The sequence below is a fragment of the Lactuca serriola genome, chromosome 8 (assembly GCF_051521515.1).
Source record: "Lactuca serriola cultivar US96UC23 chromosome 8, Lser_US96UC23_V15, whole genome shotgun sequence".
Taxonomy (NCBI): Eukaryota; Viridiplantae; Streptophyta; class Magnoliopsida; order Asterales; family Asteraceae; genus Lactuca; species Lactuca serriola.
Window position 1 is genome coordinate 269,900,399 of NC_136415.1, and position 22,215 is coordinate 269,922,613.

The 22,215-nt window shown below is 36.1% G+C and overlaps 1 pseudogene; it reads left to right on the forward strand.

Moving 5' to 3' along the window:
- Positions 1 to 511: 511 nt before the first annotated feature.
- On the forward strand, positions 512 to 15,965 carry LOC145068084 (cullin-associated NEDD8-dissociated protein 1-like; annotated as a pseudogene).
- The last annotated feature ends 6,250 nt before the right edge of the window (positions 15,966 to 22,215 follow it).

Consider the following 22,215-nt stretch of genomic DNA (forward strand, 5'->3'; position numbering starts at 1 on the left):
TCATGAAGACGTCAACTTCAAAATTCAAGAGTTGAAGTCTGACATTGCGAAGGATCTGCAAGCAGTAAACACACGACAGGAAGATCTTCACAAGCAGGTTATGGAAATTTTGTCTCAACTCCACAAACTCAACAACATTCCTGTTGCTGATGATCAAAAAGCTGCTACCATGGAGAAGTTTGATATCCTGATCAAATTGGTCACGGAGCTCAAGTCCACAGTTTCGCAGTCTTCAACTTCGCAAATCCTTACTCCATAATTCTTGTCTCTAAAGATTAACACTTTAGAACAAGCCATTCAGAAGGCTCTAGCTCCGATATCGAACTTTAGTTCTTTACTTCTGAAGGGTGCTCCACCTGTTTTCACAGGGGCGCAAGGGGGAGAGAAGAATTGAAGTAAAGAAGTTGATGCGAAAATAGTGGGGAAGGTCATTTCGACTCAACTGGTTGCAACTCTTCCAATCCCTACCAAACCGATTTCTTCAACAACAATAACTACAAAAACAATTTCTATGGGAATTGTTATTGGAGGAAATGAAGGAGGTTCGAGTTCTCAACCTCAGAAGGATGTATCAGGGAAGGGAAAGGGCATCCTTTATGAAAAATCGAAAGAGGAGATGAAAGCTGATGCTGAAGCTGAACTAGAAAGTATGAGACAGGTCCAAAGCATAATGCGACAACGTGCAAGTGATCCTCCCTCAATGAACAAAGGCGATCCTGCGAAGCTTTACTCTTACGAAACGATAGAGTCTAAAGTAGTAGGAAGGGAGATGTACGAGTTTGAGAAGAAGCCAAAACGAAGTTACGACATTGCGAACTCAGATCACTGTCAGCTGGACTTCCCTATCAACGAAATGCTGTTCATCACAGCACAGTACAAGATCAGTGAGAAATTTGATAATCCGGATGATTACACTCACATGAAAATCAGATTTCATGTTGTTCTTGCGAAGAATCCTGACGAAGTCTGGTCCCTGATGAAGATCAAGAAGGTGCTCACGATAAAGAAAGATGTTCTGTTCGAAGACATGCTTCAGAACTTTTGATATTTTTTCATCAGGGCAGACAACAAACAATATGACTTCACTATTGCTGACTTCCCACTGATGAACTGCAATGATCTTATTCAAGTAGCTTTGATTCTGAAGCACATGGAATAGAAAAAACTTAAAGGCTCAGAGACTGATTTTTTCAAAGTCGGGTTTGCACATGTGAAGACTTACATCGACAACTACTTCGATTGTCTTGCACTGACTGATGAGGAGTTGGCGAATGTGCTTGGAAGAGAAGTGAAGGTTCCATTGGAAGATACTTTGACACAATCAACATTGTCGAAGTATGTAGTGGGTGAGATTTGCCTTAAACCATTCGGCATGGTGTTTTCGGGAAGAGACACTAAGGGCAAACCAAAGAAGTTCTTGTTCAAAGCTTCAGAGATCGAAAGATACAATTCTTCGCAATATACGCACTTCATTGTACGTATGAATAATTGCAAGAAAAACAACAAAGGTGACAAGAAGGACTTGAAGAAGGTGATCTCCTGGTATGGAGAAGTGCGAAGAACAATTCACTCTGCAATTCAAAGGCTTATAAGTTGAATTGTATCGACTGTTTACAAAGGGGGAGAATGTAGGTGTTAAGTTGTAAAAGTCGAATAGTGTCTTGTAATGATTCGCATTTTGTATGTATTTTACTAAGTCAATTTTAAATGCGAAGTGTAGCATGCGAAGTTTCAGTGTATTAGACTTAGTATACTTTTTGTAAGTTCCCTATAAATAGGGACTTAGGCTTGAAGTAGAGAGAGATCGAAACACAAAAACTCTCTTCAGCTTATTCTGTAATCAGTCTTAATAAAACGAGATCTGATTAATATTTACTTCGTGTGTTCTTTATCTTTCATCATTCAAATCTATTGTTTTACATCTTAATTCTCGATAACAATTCACAACACATCCAGCTGAAACTTGGGTGATGAGAGTTTTTTCTTATTTGGTAAATTTAGACACTACCACAAATGAAAGAATCAAATTCATATTTCCACTCTTGCTTTTAATGGAAACTTATAAGCAACAAAAATTTTCACAAATGCCACTGTAAGGATATTTTAAAATAAATAAAATCAACATTTTTCCTTTTATTTTAAAAACTTTGCATAAAAACTATCCTTACAGTGCAAAAGCACGTGAAAACTTTGTTGTTATCTATTCCTATGCAATATATCATAACTCCTAAGAAGTAGCTCAAGAATCCGATCTTCAAACTATGCGATATAAATCCATCTACGTGATCAGATTCAGCATCTTCTTTCATTAAGTTTCTTCACTTTTTCTTTGATTCTTAAAACATCAACATGTGACCCAGTCACATCATGTATCAAGAATCTCAGAATAGAAACTTAGCAGAGTTGGATAGTGGAGTTTACCTGAAGTAGAGTCAAACTTATTGACTTTAACATCCTTAGGTAAATTTGGCAGCTTCGCAACCAATTCCCCTTTCTTTGGCAATGGACCCTTGATAATGGGACTACCTCAGACTTAGCCTCTCTCTTTACCATTTGGTCAACTGAGTTGACTATGGCCGATCCTTTTCCATTGGGAAGAGAGAGCTTTACTGGCTATCCAATGTCATCATTGTGAACATCCATCAAGTTTTAGGAAGTTGATCTTAGCAAATAGATAAGATCATTAAGGGTCTTGTCGTAGTCTGTTTCATAGGTGTCCCAAAGGAACTCACTATGTGACTTAGGAAGTGATTGATCATCAACTACCTCTAGACTTTGACACCCAACTCTCCCGACTTGTCAATATGTGACTACATCTCCAAGATGTGATCACACATAGACCTTTGCTTGCCAATAGGGCTTGAGTGACCTTAAACTTTTCAAGAACTTGTGGGTTTGGGAGAATAATTGGAGGGGGTGAAAGAAGTATGATTTCCATGGGACATCATCTTCATTTAGGAAAGCTTGTTCCAAGAGATTTGGGAAGATCATAAATGTCTAAACCAGACATCTTTTGGAGATATTCAAGATAGTTGATTTAAAGTCCCTAATATAACACCCAATATGAAATATTAAGGCGAGGACCCAACAAAATACTTTTATAACTTGGAAGATGGATGTCGTAATCCAAGCTATAAAATATTTGAAGGTAGGTGAATGACGATTCACCAATTTCCACCATGAAAAACGAAATGAATTATTAGGTTTTTAATTGGATATGAAACTCCTATATCTTTTTAGATTCACTGAACTATTCAATAGCATGTTTCAATCTCAAGTGTGCCCTTCAGGTTTTGTGACTGGGATGCCGAGGATCACAAAACAAGGTGTGAAGTAACCATGAAAATATACTAAGTACCCTTAATATTTACCCCTTAATCGATGTGCCGGTTAACCACACACGCTCCACCAATACTATGATAAATATTAAGTTACTCTTTGCCTACCTTGTTAAGTCCAAGTTAGTGTGTCGGTTAACCACACACACTCCACTAACGGCTTAAACAAAGTGCAAAGTGTAATTTCATGGATTAGCACCTTATTCACATTTTCCTAAGTAACTAAGATTGGGTATTTATAAGAGTTTAGTTACTTAGTATTTATCATTAATACTTTTAATGAAGGGAGAATTATAGTCCTTGTCCTACCATTTGGCTAATGACCCTCCACCAGTCAAGGAAGCGGTGGGTGAGAGTGGACACCCATTAAACTACCATTTTATAGGCAGTAACCTTATACCCTCCTTATAGACCGGCTTCGTGAATGAGGCCTACTAACGGTAAGACTGACTATACTCTTACATATATATATATATATATATATATATATATATATATATATACATATATATATATATATAAACTTATAATATTATAAAGTATAAGGGTTGAATTTTAACTTTTAAAATTCTAAGGGCTAAGTTGGAATTAAAGTATTCATAAGTGAAAACTTTTCAAATTCCAAAACATGAGGGCAAGTTTTGAAACTATTCAAAACTAATTAATTCCATAACCTATGTGTTTAAAGTAGTTTTAATTAAAAAAAAAAAACTCTTCAAGTTCCATAACTTGAGGACAAGTTATGGAAGACTTTAAACTAATAAAAGAATGTAACTTTTCTTTATTTTGTAACTTATGGAATTAATTAAGGTTACACATTTTAGTACTTAATGAAGTGACTCTTGAACCTCCATAACTTGAGGACAAGTTACGCAAATACATTTTAGAATCATCTCTTAGATTAAAATGGATTGAAAACACATAATCAGTTAACTTTTCTGTTAATCTAAGCCACTCATAAAAACAAGATAATTCAAATAAAACTTTTTTATGTAATTAGCGTAATCACTAAACTAATACAAAACATGAATCTATTGACAATTATCTTTTAAATTGGATTAGCATGAACACTGCCACATCAAAAACAAGTTTATAAATCCAAAAACATCTTAGGGTAATGTTCCTAGTCCATTTCTAGCCAAAACAGTCGAATATATGCTGTCTGGGGGTCCAACTAGTCGAGTGCACGAACCAACTTAGCGAGTCCATCAGTGGACTCGGCGATTCTGCTGTGCAGATATCACCAAAATTTGATTTTTCAGCTAATTTTGCAAGTATAACAAGAAAACAAGCCTAGGCTCTGATACCACTGTTGGGTTTTGAGCATTCTAACACTCCTAAGTGTACATGCAACCCTAAATACCTTGGATCTATGTTTTCACTATTATACATGCAAATATGAACTTTCCAAGGTATTCATCCTAACTAGCATAATAACATTGATTCAAATGAATATATCAAGTTAGAATTACATACCTCTTTGATGTAGAAAGTCTTCATGAAGCTTGAGTGCCTAGTGCCCCAAGTGTGACACCTCAAATGGTTCACACAACACCAAACACACTTTGAGTAGATTAAAGAGAAATCCGCACTTCATGAAAATCGGCTAGCCCTTTCTATCTCACATAGTGGCCGATTTTGTCAACAATAAGATGCTTATATAGTTAGTGACAATTACGGTAAGCCCCAACTGTCATGGCTTTCCATTTCCTTGGATCCATGGGTTCAAATACACCATGGAGCATCCTATGGGTTTTAGCCCAACTTGATAATCCATGGAGTCTTAGCCCACTATACAAGTATGGATGATTTACACAATCAACCCATATATTTAATTAGTCTTCTTTTCATTGCTTAATTAATATTAGATTAATTCTTGATCAATACTAATTAAATAATCTTATTAATATATTAGAACTTATAATATATTAACCAACCATAACTGTTATTTCTCTCATTATAGTCTATCCAAATGCATGATGCCATGCAACCCAAATGGACCATCCTGGGTCGGGTCAATCTTACCAATTATAGTTAAGGACTTAGACATTAATCCAACAATATATTTCGTATACACCAAGTAATCATACAGAGTACCAGTTATAGGTCAGGTCATAGTATACAAATTCAATATACCGTTTTCTAGTACAAAAGCATACTTTTCAGTTAGAACATTTAGTAGGCCAAACTAGAAACTTATCAGCAAAGGGGTTTAATCCATATAATTAAACCAATATAACTTAAAAGGACCTTTAGTGGTTAATCCTATAATACCTTAGTTTATACATCAAGGTTATATTTAATTAATATGCGATAGTCAGTTGGGTGTGTGCTTTCCGCTTTACATCCTATTCCTTGTTTGGTTGTCGACTTAGGGCAGATTCACCCATTTAACTGTCCGTTCGATACTAGATTATATATAGCTTGTATAAACTAAGTGATTATAGAAGAAACTATTATGGTTATCATTTTACTAAAGGAAATATACGATTTTCTTAAAAAATGTTTTCGTCAAATATAAAAAACTATTACAATTAACTCTGTAAGTACCAAATGAATAGACTCGGGTTATATACAATGAGCATCTAACAAACAATTGGACGTGTGCTTTCCGCCTTACTTCATGTTCCTTGTTTGGTTATGGGCTTAGGGCAGATTCACATAACCGATTGTCTATTTGATCTGGATTATATATAAATTGTATCCCTTTTGTACTCATAGAAGGAATTGTAGAGTCATTTCTACTTATCTTTCATTACATCAGAAGATATAGGATTTTTTAAAGGAGCATGCGAACTTTTCAAAAAAAAAGAACTTACAGTTTACTTTGCATCACTAAAATACTTATGAACTCACCAGCTTAAATGTTGATCTTCTCTTTCAAAATAACTTGTATTCTCAGGAAACTAGTAGGCAGGTACGCGCACTGGGATTCAGAAGATGAAGTATAGTAGCTTCATGTCTTGTTTTGTTATTTACTTTTGGGTTCAATCTTTTGTGAATCACTACTTTGTAAACACTTTAATATTAATATAATGGTTGTTTGTTACTATGCTTACCATGATGCATGTGTTATGATACTACATATGACGTCCTCTGCCCCCGAACGTTTCCGTGTTCCAATTTGGGGGTGTGACAGATTGGTATCAGAGCATTGTTTATAGTTAACTAAGTATATCAACCTATAAAAGATATACAAGTATAAATACAATGGGACCAAAGTGCTCTGGATAATAATATATTTTGAACATATAACAATACTTTATCAAAGTATACATACATTCTTATACATATATACATACTAGAACAAGTATCATAAGAAGAACATAACATAAGTATTTAAAGGATGAACACTGCGGTCAAACCTGGACATTTATGTAATCATATATGGGATCAATATAGCCTGATCAACTATATTCATTTGAGATATGAACGACATGTGTTTGGGATTGATGTGGTGTTGCAACAGTCTTAAAACTTACTTAACTCGATTCAAGGAAATTCTTGGTCAGAACATAAAGTTAAAATACTATGGGAGTATTTTATGATACTACAAGACAACATAAAGTTTAAAACATACCAAGTTCATTACATTAAAATACTATAGAAGTATTTTAGGCACTATAAATAACTTATGTGAGAATTTAAAAGACCCTTCTGGTAGGTCTATAATTCCGGAGTTTATGCTTCTAAGGTTTTATATAATTGAGATTCTATAGACTTAGAATTTGTGATCTATGTTTCAATTCCTATTCCTTGTTTGGTTGTGGTTTTGGAGTAGGATCAATTATTCGAAGGTCTATTTAATCTTAAATTATATACAACTTGTATACATTGCGCAATTATAGGAGGACCCAGTAAGGATTACCCCATAATGTTACACTTAATCTCATAGATTCTTTAGACACTTCCATTCTCGTACGACAAACCCTGATAGAGGTAACCACTCCATCATAGCAGTCAGTAGAGGAGACAAGGATAAACAAGGAGAGATTTCCAAGAAGTGATCAGCCAGAGAAACTAAAACGTCTTATGCATTACACTAATAAATAATTACCTTACTTGACTTCGTGAGCTAGTGGACACAATGCTCACACTATGTGTTAGGATTATTTCTTTTCATGCAGCCAGTATTAGATATTCAATTCATAGAGATTCATTTGAGAATAACCACTTATGATTCATAAAGTTTATTTTATATAGACTCCTTTTATTGGTTGTTTCCAGAAACCTATGAAATTCAAAACTAGATACACTCAGAACTAGGATGACATTGTCATTCAGCTTTTGGATTATAACCACTACGATAGACTTATTTCCATCTCATCATTGTTTTCTTTTTAGCAAAGATTCCTCCTCATAGAACGAACAGGCGCACTACTCCGATTACTCCAACTCAAACTCCACTACCTCCTCCACAGTTCAATCTTGCTGCTCTCCAAGCAGCCATAGCAGCCGCAGTATCAGCTGGTTTAGCGCACATCAGTGAAAGTGGTACCAACAGAACTGGTAGCGGTACCCACTTATCAAACCCCAGAGTAACCCACAGACACCCATGGGAGTGTTCGTACAAGGACTTCATGAACTGCAAACCCCAATCCTTTAATGGAAATGGGGGATTCATTGCTCTGATGCGATGGTTCGAGAAAACAGATTCGGTCTTCGTAAGCTTTTCGTGCACAGAAGGGAGAAAAATTAAGTTTGCTGCCTGCACCATCTCCGACAGAGCCCTAACATGGTGGAATAGCCATCTTAAGTCACTGACCCTATGAGTGGCTAACTCGATAGGTTAGGAGAACCTGAAAGAAATGATGTTGGAAGAATATTGCCCAAGGGGCAAAGTTCATAAACTGGAACAAGAGCTATAGGAGCATACCATGGTCGGCGCAGACATAGTGACCTACACTAATAGGTTTAGCGACCTAGCAGCACTATGCCCCGGGATGGTTACCCCGGAGAATAAGAAGATAGAAAGGTACATCTAGGGTTTATCTACCCCGATTCAAGGAGATGTACTGTCTTCTAACCCAACTACATTCGATAGCGCCAAACGCCTGGCCCAGCGACTCATTGACCATGGAGTCCACCATGGTGTGGCGGTCCCCGTGCCCGAGCCATCAAAGGGAGGGGACTATAAAAGAAAGTCGGGGAAAAACAGAAAGAGCGAACAACACAGGAAACCCTGCAGGAGCAACAAATGGTTACAGTATACAACGTTACAACACTAGCTACTCCAGCATCTGCCAGTCGATATGCTGGAACTCTCCCGAAGTGTGATGAGTGTAACTACCACCATACCGGAGTATGTCGGAAAATGCATTGCCTGAATTTCCATAGGAAGGGGCACACTGCCCGATTCTGCAGGCCATCGGCACAACCAATCTCCGAAGTTCTCAGAGTAGAAGTAAACCAGGCCTACTATGGCCATGGTGAGACAGGGCACTACAAGAGGGATTCCCCGATAACAAAGAACTCAGGAGCGGATGGACGGATTCTGATGGTCACCGCAGGAAAAGCTACCACGGAGTCCCCAGCGACCAGCGGTACGTCTTCGAAATAAGAATTTCTTTAAAATTTAATTTATATTTATATAAGATTAAAACTTGGGGAAACATTTAAAAGTAATTATAATAACTCGCTCATCTAATTAGTCACAGCATTCACGAGAGAACTAAAGATCCGTTCAGGGAAGCTATGATGGCTTAGTATGTACATCAGGGTTGTGCATAGCTGAGATTTTGTAGACTTAGAGTGAGTGATTCCGCCTTAATTCCTGTTCCTTGTTTGGTTGTGGATTTAGGACAGAGCCACTCAGTCGACCATCTTATTCATCTTAATTATACATAACTTGTATATGCCATGCGATCATAGAGGTACTGAGGAGGATCATAATATAGAGTATCGACACTAGTTATCAAAGCACTTGCAAAGTTAGTAATCACACATCGCGGTACGATTTGTGGCAGTTGTGATTTCAAGGAGAAAATAGAAAGCACTAGAACGTTTACACATAATACATTGTCGAACACACACGAATTACACCATCATATAACAAACGCTTCTTTCAAATCGACCAAACTTTTGTTTCTGTAAAGAGTCTGTTGTCATCATTCTTCATGGATTGGCGTGGTCCTCACCATACTAGGTTCGTACGTTTCGAAATTCCATCGTCTTGACCGTCAAACTCACAAAACCGTCGTTATTCATAACGACAACCCGACCTAGACCTCAGTATTTCTCTTTTGTCTTCTAAACCCCAAAGTACTCATGTGAGGAGTACCTTGCCCTCCAAAACCTTGCCGCCATATACTTAGCAGACCTTCCCGAACTACCACTCGTCCAGCAAATCAAGTTTAGGCACAGAGGCTAAGGATGAATGCAGCCCACCTATCACTATTAAATGTATACGCGAGGATGGTATATAAGTATGATTACGCATATTTAGTATGTGTGTTTCCGCCCTATCTCGTGTTCCTTGTTTGGTTGTGCACCTGGGCCAGTGTCGCACATCCGACCGTCTTACTAATCTTTATTATATATGACTTGTATACACAAGGTCATGATAGATGGACCAGGTATGAATCCTATCATGAGCATTAGGAAAAAGTTACCCACATCTACGAGTGGATAGTCTGCCATTCAGAGGAACACAACCCCAAGAGTACAGCTAAGAAAACTAATTTGAGGACGAAATTCCATCTAACAGGGGGATGATTTGACAACCCGAAATTTTTTATCCGGTAAAGCCAATCAATCCAACCAAAATTCAGACTTAATTCCATTGCCTTCTAGCCTTGTTAAGGGTCATTGTAATGAGTTCTAATCCTAGTAGACTTTTGGAATTGATGTTGAGAAGTGTTAGCTTAGGATTAGAGGAATGAAATTGATCCGGAAAACCCATCAAAGGGTGTTCACGGCAGTGAACCCAAGGGTAGCCGTGAACCCCTCCTATATATACTTTTCTTTCATTTAATCCTCACATTCCTTCCCTTGTCCGCAAACTCTCTCAAACTCTCTCAAGTATCATAAGTTCAAGAACAACATTTCCACTCTTTTCACCCAATTTCCTTTGTATCTCCTTAGAATACAACTTAGGATCTTCAAACACTAGCCAAAACACAAAGATCTTCAAGTGTTCTACAAGTTTAGGCCGTGAACCACTCAGGTGGGCCATGAACCACTCAAGTGGGCCTTGAACCACTCATGTGGGCCGTGAACTACTCATCAAATTGGGCTGTGAACTATCCTTCATTTGGGTTATGAAACCTCCTTCAACCTCCTATCTTGTTTTCAACACTTCTTTGGTGAGTTATCCTTGCGTCCTAGGTTGTTTCCCAATCACCTTTCTAGTTAGATTTGCTAATTTCATGCATATATGTATCAATATATGTCATTTAGGACTCGTTTGTGTCTTGGGAATTCATTCGTGGAACTTCTCATCCCTACGCGAATCTTCAATTGAATCACCCACATAAGGTGAGTTCATACCCCTATAATCAATCTTTTAAATGTTTTAAATGCTAAGTTGAACACAATGTTAATTTTGTAAATGATTATTTGTGATAACACTACTAGAAAAATAGCCTTTTACGACCTGCAATTAATGACACACACTGATAGAGGACATGCATTTGTGCGTGCCCTAAAAATTAATGTCAGTTTTCCAAAGTTTGAAGGATAGAGGAAACGCGTTTTTGCGTGCCTTAAAATTAGTGTCAAAAAAAATACGGAGGGCACCTATCAAAAATTGTGTGTCATGTAAGTGTCTCACTTTATATTTTTTTAAGGAAGCACACATTTTAGGGGGAAAAATGAAATCCAAGAAATTAACCCCCGCCTATTCATCCCAAAAATTCCCCGCCTCTTTGAACTAGCAAGAAAAAACCTAGGGCCTTCGTCTTCATCCACAACTCCCTCGATTCCTCGATTCATATGGGAGTTGTTCAGTTGTTAATCGGGGCCACACGGGTTCCCAAAATAAGTCGTTGGATCGAGCACTACTTAAGTGGTAAACGCCGGTTAGGAATTGGATGATTTCAGTTGATGAGAGAGAAGAGCAGGCTTTGCCGATCGGGATTTCTGGGTGGATGTGGATGGCTTGGTTGTGCTTGGTCGGCTCAATGTTGTTTCTCGTTAAATCTTGCTTTCCATTTCCTATTGCCATGGCATCAACAAAGGCTTCATCCCGATTAAACTTCTTAATGATAACACGTATTGTTCTAGTGATAGTCTTCCATCTCAAAATAACCTACAAATCTGCAACCAAAAGCGTTACAACAGCAAAATAAATATTGCAGATCCTACTTCTTTGGACCGCAATGGTTGAGCATTGCCAATCTCTTCCAGGAGTTTCTTTTTGACAATGATGGCATCACTCCGGTACTTTACATGTTAATAGATTTCTAGGGCTTATGTATGTTTCAGTTTCTATACAACTTCCCCAAATTAATCTAGAAAAATTTCTAGGGTTTAGGATTTTTTAGGTAATCTGCAGTGATTAGGTTAATTTACTCATAGTTTTGATTAAGTTTTTTTTATCATCATGTCCGGGTCCCTTCTCTACTATATTCATGTGAATCTTACACTCGGTAAATAAATATGTAATAAAGAGGAAACTAAACGAAAAATTTCTTTTGGTTTCTACATATATTTCCAGTAGAGCTCCATTTATGGATTTTATTTGCACTTTCTACATATATTTCCAGTAGAGCTTAATCTATGGTAAAAGCTATTTCACTTCAACTTTTACCCTTGTGAATGAAAATGAGAATGTTGATTGATTCTTCAACGGATTCAGCTACAAAGTTCATGTCTAAATAAATTCTTGGATCCTTAATGACAATCACAAAAACAATGCATTTCAGATGTTTTATAGAATTGTTTAAAGAGTAATGATTACGACACTGCTACTTATTTATGAAAATGACCATTATGCCCTTGTCTCTTTCGTCTTCTTAATCTCCTTCATCTTCCTCTACAAGAAACCTAAAACCAAACAAAATCCCCAAATGTCAAAGCAACAAAATCAAAACTAAAAAAAAAGAACATAACAAAAACAAAAAATAAATATCGGGATCTGTTATTGAACAAGAAGTAGTACTCAAATGGATCAAATTACAAAAATAAGGAAACAAGATGAATTCTCAAATGGACAGTTAATAGACTGTAGCTGGTATCTTTTTAGTGCAATTACCACTTTGAATTTTCTAGTCTAGTTTAAGAGACTATCAATATGGAATGGATTATTATGTTACATTATATCCTAAAAGGTACTTGATGATCCACCTGCCTATTATTAACTTAAGAGAAATAAGTAATGTCGTTAATATTTTCATAGTAGTTTCTTGAGAGCAATAATGTTTTGCATGTGATAACATCTTCTCTTAGGCTATTTTTGCTCCTGTTTTATCTGGTGTTGGTGAACACTATTACAAAGTTACTACAGAGGCATTAAGAGTATGTGGGGAACTTGTTCGATTTGTGCGCCCAAACATTGAGGTTTTATCCCTTTCTATTTCATATATTCCAAAAATTTCTTGTATTTATCTAATTTTCTGCTCTGATATTACTTTATTGATTTTTTTAGGTTTCTGATTTTGGTTTCAAACCTTATGTCCATCCGATATATAACGTCATCCTGTCATGATTGACAAACCAAGATCAAGACCAGGTTAGTACATCTTTGTGAACTTCCAATGGTGTGATTTGTCTTCTAACATTTTTTGCATTTAATTATTTTTTTCTAGGAGGTTAAGGAATGTACTATTTCTTGTATGGGGCTTGTTGTTTCAACATTTGGTGATCATCTCACATCAAAACTACTGGCATGCCTTCCTGTTCTTGTATATCGAATGGGAAATGAGTGGAAGGAATGGGTGGAAGGAATTCAATTCCATACCATACCCTCATTATATATAACTAGAAAAATTATTTAAAAGTGAAAGTCTTCAACTATTCATTTTTCATTATAATATTCCATTCCATTTTTTATCAACCAACAGTTTACAATCTGTCAGATTCCCATTCTCTTATATTTTGATTCCTTTGAGAAATTCCAATTCCTTTCCAAAACCTTATGGAAACCAAATCTCTCGTTAGTAGCATATACTTAGTAAACAAATATGTAATAAAGATGGAAACTAATAAAAAAACAAAAGGTCGGAAGGTTTAAACTTATACAAAATGGGCAACAAAATGTAATTTTATCTCTAACCCTTGACTTTTTTTTTCAAGCTTTTGCAGTCGTAGTTACATCTCCACTGCACCTAGACCTTTCATGTGTCCTAGAACATGTTATTGTGGAGTTGACTGCATTCTTACGCAAGGCATAACAAACACCAATATTTAAGTATATCATACTTTAAGGTCATTGAAAATTAGACAAAACCTTTCTTCTTTCCAAAAACAGGCTAATTGAGCATTAAGGAAAGCAACACTTGGTACCTTGAATACACTAATTGTGGCATATGGTGATAAAATCGGTTCCACTGCTTATGAAGTTATCATTGTGGAACTTTGACCATTGATCAGTTTTCTCACTTGACCTTTTTATAAAGTTTTCAAGATATTGTGTTTCAAATTAATGTAAAATGTAAAATTTATATATTTGTTGTTTTGAACCTTAACAATGATTCAGATTTGCACATGGCGCCTCTTTCCCTGGAACTCTATTGTACGTTGATGTCAGACAGGAGGTCTGGTCCAACTGTTGGTTTGACTGTCAGAAATAAAGTTCTTCCACATGCTTTGACTTTAGTCAAAAGGTCATTGCTTCAAGGAAAGGCCCTTTCGGCTTTGCAAAACTTCTTTGCTACTTTGTTGTACTCTACAAACACGAGTTTTGATGCTTTGTTGGAATCTCTTATTTCAACTACTAAACCATCACCTCAGTCTGGTGGTATTGCAAAACAGGCTTTGTTTTCCATTTCACAATGTGTTGTTGTGCTCTGTCTTGCTGCTGGTGATCATAAATGTTCACCTACAGTCCAGATGCTCATAGACATCTTGAAAGATGATAGCACTTCTAATTTTGTATGTTTCCAATCCCTATTTTCTTCTTCTTATTTGATTGAATGGAGGGATTCAAGTGATGATACACTTGTAATATCTAGGCAATGTGATTTGAAACATCAATCTAAATTTTTAGAAGTGAAAATTGCTTTGTATTGGGACAAAATTGCTATAACTGTCTAAATCTATCAACTTACAATGTTGTAACAAGAAGACATGAAATACAAGTTATGCAAATATATGCTCAAAAGAGTGTAAATCATATTGTTTCTTGTATTTTTTACTAGTTCAGATAAAGATCCAACTGATCCTTTATTGGCTATGTGATGAAATCTGACAATCCTACAGTGTAATCTGATTGTCATGCTTAACCTTGTGTTTATCTTTTTCAGGCCAAAAAACACCTTGCCTTTCCAACTATGTATGGGTGAAATTGGGAGAGAAGAAAAGATTTGAGCTCACATGTGCACATAGAGAACATAGTTATTGAATCCTTTCAGTCTCCCTCTGAAGAGATAAAATCTACAGCCTCTTATGCACTTGGCAATATTGTTGTCGGAAATCTTCCAAAATACTTGTCATTTATCTTGAACCAGATCGATAATCAATAGAAAAAACAATATCTCTTGCTTCACTCTTTGAAAGAGGTATCTCCAACTTCATTTTTATTTGAAACTCAATTTCTGATAACAAACATAATGGCTTATGTAAATGGTTCAACTACAATAGTAGAAACGTACTATCATTTCAATGCTATAAATGGCTTGATTTTCCAAGTACAATACCCTTATAATAAAAAACAGAGTTAAAATGAAAGTATGTTGTTGTTTCTTGCATTTATCTAATTTGTGACTTTAACCAAGATGATTTTAAACTTTTCAGGTGATAGTGAGACAATCTGTAGATAATGCAAAATTTAAGGATTCTAGTATTGAAAAGATACTAAACTTGCTTTTCAACCACTGTGAAAGTGAGGAAGAAGGTGTCCGCAATGTATTAGTCGAGTGCCTTGGAAAAATTGCCCTCATCAAGCCTTCAAAACTCGTTCCTGCCCTCAAGGTATACATATATATTTTAGCCTCCTTTAATATTTTTTAAATTAATTAAAAAAATGTAATTGTTTTGAATATAAATTTTTTATGAGTATGATCTCTTAAATTTTGATAAACTTGGGTAGCATGTTAGGCTTGCAGTTGTTTTGGCTTTGAGTTTAGCTGTCCACAACATGCCAAATGTCATCAAGGGCCTTCTTCTAGAACTCTTGCCACTTCTTTATGATCAGACAGTTATTAAGGTAGGTATCATATATAATTCTCATAAATCATAATACCCTTGTAGTACTATATGAATATCAATGAAAGTATATATATATATATATATATATATATGTATTGTTATTAACAGAAACAACTGATACGAACGGTGGATCTTGGACCTTTTAAGCATATAGTTGATGATGGTCTTGAGTTGAGGAAAGCAGCTTTTGAATGTGTAGTTACATTGCTTGATAGTTGTCTTGACCAATTGAACCCTTCTTCTTTCATTGTCCCTAACCTTAAATTTGGTCTTGATGAAAATATTTTTATATTTCTTGCGTTTAACCTTATATTATATTAGTCTCTATTTATATTTTCATGAAGAATATGATGAGATGAATTATATTGTTTACATTTTATAATTCAGATTTCCTTGAAGTGGAAAACTCCTCCTCAGACTATGCTTATCTTGACAAAACCAAATTCAACTTCAGTCAAAATCCTTTGTGTACAAATGGTCACATATTATGACTTCAATTTTCTTCTTAAAGGGTATTTTTGGCATATGGCTATTAGTCAATCACTTCTATTAAAGTATATTTCTGTGAGCTTATGCATTACATTGTTGTATATATATATTTATAATATTTTAATTTATTGAGCTTCTAGTATTGTTGGTTGAAGGAAAAGAGAAGTATGAATATATTTGTTGAACCACAAGTAAGAAAAGAACTTCTAGAAGAATCTTCATACTTTAACTTTGCACAATCATGGATAGATGGTGAGTTAATTTCATCTACCTTCAACATAGATGCATAAATTTCATGCTTACATATTGGGATTTGTTGGTTTATGTGAATCTAATGGTTACATTACTCAAATTTGTAGGTCTTGTTGATGTGTATAGTGTCAAGAAAGTAACTTGGGATGTTGTGTAGGTGGGAAACAAGTTCTTGTAGTTCAACTATTATTTGTTGATGGCTTTCATCTCTTTCACATTTGATGTATTACATTTGTCTACTATTGGAATGATTATTTGTATGACATTAACTTTTGTGCAATTAATTGTATTTTTTGTATATGGTATTTTATTTTCTATTATGAGACAATGCAAATTAAATTTGAAAATTAGTAAATCTATAAATATGTTTTAAAACAAATTAAAATTACGATACGCAAAAATGTGTGTCATCTTCATTTATGACAATGCCTTTCTTGACAGCGGCTTTAATGATACGCATTGTGTGTCATAAAATGCGCGTCGTCTATAGACGACACGCAAAAGCATGTCGACTCTCGTTATGACAGGGCCTTCCTTGACACGCATTTGTGCGTCATCTGAGCGTTTTACGACACGCATTGCATGTCATAAAAGTCTGTTTTTCTAGTAGTGTAACCATCTTGTTAAAGGATTTCTTGTTCTTTAATAAGTGATCAAAACCATTTCAAAATCTCTTTTTAAGTTATGTTACTTTATTGTTTATAAAACACCGTTTTTAAAGTACGAACATAACCCAGTAGATAATCGAGTCTTTTCTACAAATCAGAGACAGTTCAAAACAAACATACTAGTAAACGATAATAGGTATAGTTTAGGGGTTCAGAACATACTATAACAAGAACAAAAAGGTACATACTATAACAAGAAACAGAAAGAACATACTATAAAGAGAAACAGGGAGGAATATACAATAACAAAGAACAGAAGGAACATACAATAACAAGAACAAGACAACATTAACATGAGTCTACTTCACGACTTAACAATATACCACTTAAGTCGCGTTTTGTAACCAGAGTCTCCTGGAGGGAGAACGGACATTGTGTTTATAGATCTATACGGGACTGACAAGCCCGCATCCCGTATGTTCACTACAGTTTGGCTGAAAGGCCAAGGGGTGAGAAATGTCACATCAGTTTCGACACCAGCAGGTCGTCGTGTTGAACCCTTGTCAATCAATATGGTTATAACCACATCACATTTTAACCTTAATTCACAAATTGGTTTTAAGGTGGTTAGTGATTCAATAATTACTTATACAATATTACTGAATACTTTCATTTTCCCATTACATTCATATAATGATCTTCTCACGTAAAAAGTAATGCAAACTATTTTCTAGTAAAGATAGTCTTAAACTTGGGAAAACAAAGGACAAACAATACAGTCGAGTCTTAGTACATTCATTTAGAAAGGGGCGTATAATGCTAACTTTATGATTCCTCGGTAGATACATCTAGGATATATATTAATTGGATCCGACAAACTGTAGGATGTGTGCTTTCCGCTTCATTTCCTATTCGTTGTTCGTTGTTTGGTTGAGGGATTAGAGCAGATTCACCTAGTCTACTATCTATTTGATCTTAGCTATATATATATATATATATATATACACACACACACACACACACATATATATATATATATATATATATATATATTCCGTATAAACCAAGTAATCGTAAGGAGTACCAGGTATAGGTCAAGTCATAGTATACAAATTCAATATACCGTTTTCTAATACAAAAACATACTTTTCAGTTAGACAATTTAGTAGGCTAAACTAGAAACTTATCAGCAAAAAGGTTTAATCCATATTATTAAACCAATATAACTTAAAAGGACCTTTAGTGGTTAATTCTATAATACCTTAGTTTATACATCAAGGTTATATGTAATTAATATCCGATAGGCAGTTGGATGTGTGCTTTCCGCTTTACTTCCTGTTCCTTGTTTGGCTGTGGGCTTAGGGCAGATTCAGCCATTTAAATGTTCGTTCGATATTAGATTATATATAGCTTGTATAAACTAAGTGATTATAGAAGGAACTATTGTGGTTATCATTTTTACTAAAGGAAATATATGATTTTCTTAAAGAATGTTTTCATCAAATATAAAGAACTATTACAATTAACTCCGTAAGTACCAAATGGATACACTAGGGTTATATACAATGAAGATCTAACAAAAAATTAGATGTGTGATTTCCATCTTACTTCATGTTCCTTGTTTGGTTGTGGGCTTAGGGCAGATTCACACAACCTATTGTCTGTTTGATCGGGATTATTTATAACTTGTATCCCTTTAGTACTCATAGAAGGAATTGTAGAGTCATTTCTACTTATCTTTTATTACATCAGAAGATATTGGATTTTCTGAAGGAACATGCGAACTTTAAAAAAAAAGAACTTTGAGTTTACTTTACATAACTAAAATACTTATGAACTCACCAGCTTAAATGTTGATCTTCTCTTTCAGAATAACTTGTATTCTCAGGAAACTAGTAGGCACGTACACACACTACGATTCATAAGATGAAGTATAGTAGCTTCATGTCTTGTTTTGTTATGTACTTTTGGATTCAATCTTTTGTGAATCACTACTTTGTAAACACTTTAATATTAATACAATGGTTGTTTGTTACTATGCTTAATATGATGCATGTGTTGTGATACTACATATGACGTCCTCCGCCCCCGGATGTTTCCGCCGTTCTGGTTTGGGGGTGTGACAATCATAGACATGAATCATGATATCTCGGAGAAAATCACGTGTCTCTTTTGTATGGTCTCTGAGCACAATGCCATGTTTTGGCATAGTCGACTCGGTCATGCAAACGCCAAGAACTTGAATTGTCTTTCCAAGAACAAGATAGTGTGTGACCTACCTGTTAAAGACTTCATTACTTTTGAAAAATGCATGGCGTGTGCGCAAGGTAAACATAATATAAAGCACCATTTGCCAAAGGCGGTTAATCCAATCGGCAAGGTTCTCCAATTATTACACATGGATTTGCTTGGTCCAGTCAATTTCCTCAACATCAACAAAAACTCTTGCTGCTTGGTTGTGATAGATGACTACTCGCATTTCACATGGGTCTTCTTATTATTCAACAACAGTGGGGTCTCAAACATGATCAAGAAGTTCGTGGTGATGATTGAGAATCAGACTAATGAGAAGGTGAAAGCGCTCAGAATGGATAACAACACAGAATGCAAGAACACTATTCTGGATCACTTTTACGTAGAAAAAGGGATTGTGAGTCAATATAGTGTCGTTCGGATACCTCAACAAAATGGTGTTGCGGAACGGCGGAACTGAACATTGATGGATGCCGCAAGGACAATGTTGTGTGATTCTAAACTTCCGGTCTTCTTTTGGGCAGAGGCGATCAACACTGCCTGCTACGTTCATAATCATGTCCTGATCAACAAAGCCCAGATTAAGACTCCATATGAAATTCTATACAATCACAAATCATTAGTTGCTCACTTCCGAATTTTTGGATGTCCTTGCACCCTTCTTCACCTCAAATCCAACCCCAAATTCAACTCTAAAGACGATGAATGTTACTTCCTGGGATATGCAGCACGTACAACTTATCATGTCTATAACAAGAAGACAAAGTAGATCGTCGAATCTTTTGATGTTCGCTGCCTGGAGGAGAATGAGACAGATGCTAAAGTCGGACCTGACTGGTTATTTGACTATGCTTCTTTGTTTAAATCATTTAATGTGTTTTCAGATGATGTGTCAGGTTCTTACTCAGGTTCGAAGGTTATTATTGAAGATGAAGAGGAAGATGTTGTGTACAGACCACCTTTTGTGCCTCCTACGACTCCTAGGGTGGATGACTCTGCTCCAAGTACTTCTTCAAATTCTCCTACTCAAAGAACTAATCCTGAGCCAGAAACCACTCCACTCACTCCTGTTGAGAGAGAGTTCATGACCAGAGATACTTCTGCTGCAACTCAAACTTTCATGGAGCTTCTCTTTCCCGAGCCGATTGCAAATGAGTATGTGGCAAGCACCTCTCACGGTTCAAGATCGTTTGAGGCAGATGCATCAACAGATGATGGATTTATCAATATCAACAACCTTCCTATCACACTCAATTATATCAGCCACAAAATTTCTACCCGACTGCAACACGATCATCCTATACAGAACGTGTTTGGTCAACTAGGAGACAGAGTTCGAACGAGAAGTCAGAGTGGTGACATAAATACATGCCTCTACTCTTGATTCATCACTCAGATAGAGCCAAAGAATGTAGAAATGGAACCTAAGGAGACTAGTTGTGTTGATGCAATGCATGAAGAGCTAAATCAATTCGAGAAATTGGGGGTTTGGAAGCTGGTTGAGCTGCCCAAAGGAAAGAAGTCACTGGATACCCGCTAGGTGTTTCGCAATAAACATGATGATTGTGGGGTGATTGTGCGAAATAAAGCGTTGTTGGTTGTTCTTGGGTTTTGATAAATCGAAGGACTTGGCTTCACTGAGGTGTATGCTCCTGTAGCGTGTCTTGAAGCTATTCGTATCTTCCTGGTGTATGCATCCTACATGGGGTTCACTATGTATTAGATGGACGTTAAGACTGCCTTTCTGTATGGAGTCGTGAAAGAAGAAATTTACGTTGATCAACCTCCCGGTTTCGTCAACTCAAAGTTTCTGAATCATGTCTACAAATTAGACAAGTCTCTATATGGGTTACATTAGGCTCCTCGGGCCTGGTATGCTACCCTAATAGATCATTTGCTCGAGCATGGTTATACCAGAGGCACGATTTATCGGACGCTATTTATCAAGCATGTGGATGGAGACATAATTCTTGTTTAGATCTATGTCGATGACATCATTTTCGGTTCAACGAGTCAAAAGTTGTGCATCGAGTTCGAGACCATTATGAAGAAGAGATTCTAGATGAGCTCCTTGGGCGAAATGACTATGTTTTTGGGTTTGCAGGTCAGTCAAGATTCAACCGGAATCCTGCTCCATCAAGGAAAATATGTTGAAGACATGCTTAAGAGGTTTGCGTTCAAAGATTCCAAAGTTGCCTTGACGTCGATGGTTGAACGACCCCTGTTGACCCCAGATCCTAAAGGCGAACCCTTAGATAAGAAAGAATACAGATCGATGATTGGCTCCCTGATGTATCTGACTGTGAGCAGACAAAACATCATGTTCACAGTTTGTCAATGTGCACGATATCAGCTAACCGTCCGGTGTGATGGCAGTGCAAGAAACAATACACAATCTCAACCTCAACGGCGAAGGCAGAATACGTTGCTGCTTCTGCCTGTTGCTCTCAAGTCATTTGGATTCAACATCAGTTGTTGGATTACGGTTTGAATATTCTTGAAACTCCTATATTCTATGATAATGACGCTGGAATTTAAATAGCCAAAAATCATGTCCAGCATTCCAAAACCAAGCACATCCACATCAAAGTTCATTTTATCATAGATTGTTATGAGCGTGCGCTCATTCGGTAGGAACAGATCCACACTGATAAAAATGTGGCGGATCTGTTCACAAAACCGTTTAACAAAGCTCGATTCGATGTGCTGGTGGGGTTTCTAAAAATGCTACGTTATGAGGACTGGTTTCTGTTTTTAGGTAGTTTAAATTTGCGTATTTCGTTTTTATTCTCTCCCATGCACAAATTTAGGTGGAGAAATAATAATAAATAAATAAATAATTCAAAAATAGTGTTATTTCTGTTATATTTTTCCCAAATAGTATGAAAAACAAAAAAATAGTGTCTCATGTTAGTCTGTCTGTAGGTGATGTGTTGGGAAGTGATATCAATTCAGTGATAACAGACAAT